The 4227-nt window shown below is 40.5% G+C and overlaps 1 pseudogene; it reads right to left on the reverse strand.

Annotated features, from left to right (window-relative positions):
* Positions 1 to 3074: 3074 nt before the first annotated feature.
* On the reverse strand, positions 3075 to 3947 carry LOC103288113 (keratin, type I cytoskeletal 18-like; annotated as a pseudogene).
* Between the last annotated feature and the right edge of the window lie 280 nt (positions 3948 to 4227).

A 4227-nucleotide genomic window follows, 5' to 3' on the forward strand; every position in this document is an offset into this window, starting at 1 on the left:
GCAGAGAGAGCAGCAGCCCAAGCCACCCACATATCCCTGGGCAGTGGAGCCTACCTACACATACAAAGGGCTCATTGGAAAATAGAAGCCTGGGCAAACTTAAAAACCAAAGCTTGACATTTGAATGTGCTCCTCGACTCACTCCCAGATCTATCAGCAGATAGTGGAGGCCTTCCTGGCTCAAAGTATATGAACACAACCTCTGGCCAGGCTGAACACTAATCTAGGCAGACACAGGGGTGACTATAGGAAGCAAGGCTTAAGAACAAAAAGTAAGAAAAACAAAACAGCAGAAACATTTGTGGATGCACATTTCAGAGAAGGTAGAGTTTATGAGTTTAGTCTAGGCAAATTATTAAACAAACACACAAAACAACAATTAACCCTCAGGGGGGAATTAGAATACATAGTTGCTAAAATTCACTATGTAAAATATCCAGTTTTCAGCAAAGAAATGATAAGATAGGCAAAGCAACAAGAAAGTAGGACAACATTCAGAAGGAAAATAAAACAGCCAATAGAAACTATCTCTGTGTCCCTAAGATTTTGGGTTTATCAGACTAAGTCTTTAAAGTAGTTATTAGATATATGTTTAGGGAACTAAAAAACACTATACTCAAAAATTTAAGGAAAGTATGACAACAATGATTCAACAAATTTAAAAATCTCAATAAAAATATGGAAATTATACAAATGAATCAATCTCGAAACAATGGAGGCCATGAGGCAGTGGAACAACATAGTCAAAGTAGTGAAAAAGATTTGTCAACTGGAATTCTATATCCAGCAAAACAATCCTTCACAAATAAAGCTAGAGTAAAGATATTCCCAGATAATCAAAAAACAAAGCAATATTTTGCTAGCAAACATACCCTATATGGAATACTAAAGGAAGTCCTTTAAGCTGAAAGGAAAGTCATATCTGATAATACACAAATCCAGAGTAAGAATGAAGAGTTCCAGAAATGGCAAATATGTGTGTAAATATAAAAGACTCTATATTTTCTCATTTTTTTCTCCTAACTTTGTTAAAAGACAAATTATATAAAGCAAAAATTATAACACTGTATTGTTGAGTATATAGTATATGTAGAAATAGATATCATAATAATGGAACAAAGGAGGGAAGAAGAAAAGAAAATATATTGCAACCAAGTTTCTACTTTTTTAAATATGTTTTACTTATTTCAGAAAGAGGAAGGGAAATGGAGAGAGAGATAAAAATATCAACGAGAGAGAAACATCAATCGGCTGAATCAAACCTGGGACCTCCTGGTGTATGGGATGATGCTCAACCAACTGAGCCATACTGGCTGGGCAAGTTTCTAGAATTAATTTAATAGTATTCTGAATTAAACTGTGATAAATTGATATGCATATTGTAATACCTAGAGCAATCAATAAGAAAATAACTAAAAAATATAACAGCAAAATAAACAGAGGAATTAAAATGACACATTAGAAATTTTTATTTAACACAAGAAAAAGAAGAGGGAAGAAGAATTAAAAAGAGGGAAACATAGAAAATACATAGCAAAAGAGCATATGTAAATCCAAGCATACATATCAGTAACTACACTAAATATAAATGGACTATTCTGATATTGTGATTTATAATTAAATTTTATTTGGCCTTTGTCTAGGATTCCTGACTCACATTTCCCAAAACCCTTGCAATTTCCTAAGCAATCAGAGCAATTGGAGCATCTTTTGTTATATAATTTGGTCTCTTGTCCTCAGTTCTTGAAATTGCTTCACAGCCATAAAGGTGAAATGGGTGTCTTGTTATTCTTTCCACCACATCTGGGTTTATGTCAATGAGGTGGCTTTTGTAAATCCCCTAAAGATGGGGGAGCTGGTGGCCAGGGGAACCAACCGTGATTAGAGGTTTAGAACTTTCAGTCCTATCTCCTCATTTCTGGGAAGGATGGAGGGGCTGGAGATTGAATTAATCATCAATAGGCAATGATTTAATCAATCATGCCTATGTAATGATGCTTCAAAAAAAAAAGAAGGGGAGGGAATCCCACATGTTGAACTTCCAGGTTCATGCCACCACACCAGGCCCCAAACTCCACAAGTACAGAAGTTCCTTTGTTCTGGACTTTGCCCTACATATTTGTTGATTTGTATCCTCTAATAGTCTTTGTAATAAGCTGGTCATCTAGTGAGTAAATATGTTTCCTGGGTTCTGTGAACTGCTCTAGCAAATTAATTGAACCCAAGGGTGGTGTCCTGGGAACCTCTGATTTTCAGCCAGTCAGTCAGAAGCACAGGTGACAACCTAGATGTGTGATTGGCATCTGAAGTGAAGGCAGTCTTGTGGGCTGGAGCACTTACCCTGATGCTATCTCTGGGTACACAGAATTGTCAGAACTGAATTGAATTGTAGGACACCCAGTTGGTGTTAGAGAATTGCTTGGTGATGTGGGGGGAAATCCCACACTTTGGAATTGGATAGAGGATTATAACTAAACATTCCACTTTGTCAATGTAAGAAATGTCCAGACCTGTAGAGAATTTTTATGTTTATTTGAGCCAAACTGATGACAATTGCTGGGAAGCAAAATCTCAATGGATTGAAAAAAATGCTCTGGAAAATGGCAGTTTTACCACTTATTTTATACATCAGAATCAAAGGGGAAGACATAGAGGGATTACATAAAAATTCATTGGTGATAGATTAGGGAGGTGGGAGAAAGCAAAGCAGGGGAATCTCTGGGATTGGATAAAAAGTAAAATGGATAGGCACATATTTCTTTTACATTGTTAACAATTAACATTTACAGAGAGATGGTATGCTGGAGAACAAGATAACAATGAGGGGTTCTCGTAAGAGATTGTGCCCTAAGGGATCTGACAAAGGGGATTACTCTGATATTCCAAAGGTATGTTATTCTAGATGCAAAAGTTCAGGTAAAGACTGTCTTTGTCAAGGAAGATACTGACCTAGGACAGGACTACCCACCATGACTGACCTTTAATTAGGAAGTTGTGTTGTTTTTTTCAATGATCTCTGAACTTTTATTGGCCTCTTGCCCCCACTCCCCCAACAGGGTGCCCCACTTCTGCTGCCCTTAATCCCTCAGAACTTTGGTGTAGTTGACCTCAGACATCACTTTGCTGTCCACAATCCTGCAGTTGGTGGTCTTTTGGATGGATTGTATGGAGTGGCTGTTGTAGAGGGCATCACCAAGATTGAAGTCTTCCCCTTCTTCCAGCAGGCAGAGATAGGTGGTGTTCTCAGCCTCCAGCTGGATGCTAATAATCAGCCGGGCCTCTTACTCCTGGACCTGGCACTGCCCTTCTGACATAGCACGTCTCCACCTCCCTCAGGCTGTTCTCCAAACTGTCTTTTAGATTTCTCATTGAGTCCAGGCCGATCTCCAAGGACAGGACCCTATGTCTCAGCTCCGTGAGTGTCATCTTAGCAGCTCCTATCTCAGCGGTCTGCGAGGTGACCACTATGGTGCTCTCCTCAATCTACTGGGACCAGTACTTGTCCAGCTCCTCTCGGTTCTTCTGAGCCAGCATGTCATCCTGGGCCCAGATGTCTGCCATGATCTTGCTGACGTCCTGAGATTCCGGGGCATCCAACTCCACAGTCAATCCAGAGTTGTCAATTTGCTTCCTCTTCATGGTTCTTCAAGAAGAGCAGCTGCTCCTTGAGAGCCTCGATCTCTGTCTCCAGCTGTAACTGAGTGACACTGGTGTTATCAGTGACCTTTCAGAGCCCGTTGGTGTCACTCTCCACAGGCTGGTGCATGGCCAGTTCCGCCCCCAGATTCCCAGCTGCCCTGAACACTGGTAGAGTGGGGCACAGAGATCTGGAGCCCAAGCCTCCAGAGCATGCGTAGATGCTGGCTGGCCGTGCTGCTGCTGGACGACTGCACGGAGCCCAGGGTCCAGTAGTTTGTGGAGAAGCTGGAGCAAGTGCTAAAGCTCATGTTGTCCAAGAAGGAAGGTGAGAAGCTGAGACAGGTTCAAGCGCCAGTTAGGAAGTTTTAATTTCAGATCATCCTATGTGGTTACTTTCAGTCTCTGAGTATGTAAGGCCTGACATGCATGTCTCCCTGAGCTTGTCAGGTTTAGTATGTGGCCCCTTTTTGTTCAAAACTTGAAAGGCACAGATTGTCATTCCGAATAAAACAGAGCAAGACCAAATTATATGCTGTTGACAAAAAAAAAGCAGCTTAGATTCAAAGAAACAAAGAGATTAAAAGTAAA

Source organism: Eptesicus fuscus, chromosome 7, assembly GCF_027574615.1.
Source record: "Eptesicus fuscus isolate TK198812 chromosome 7, DD_ASM_mEF_20220401, whole genome shotgun sequence".
NCBI classification, from domain to species: domain Eukaryota; kingdom Metazoa; phylum Chordata; class Mammalia; order Chiroptera; family Vespertilionidae; genus Eptesicus; species Eptesicus fuscus.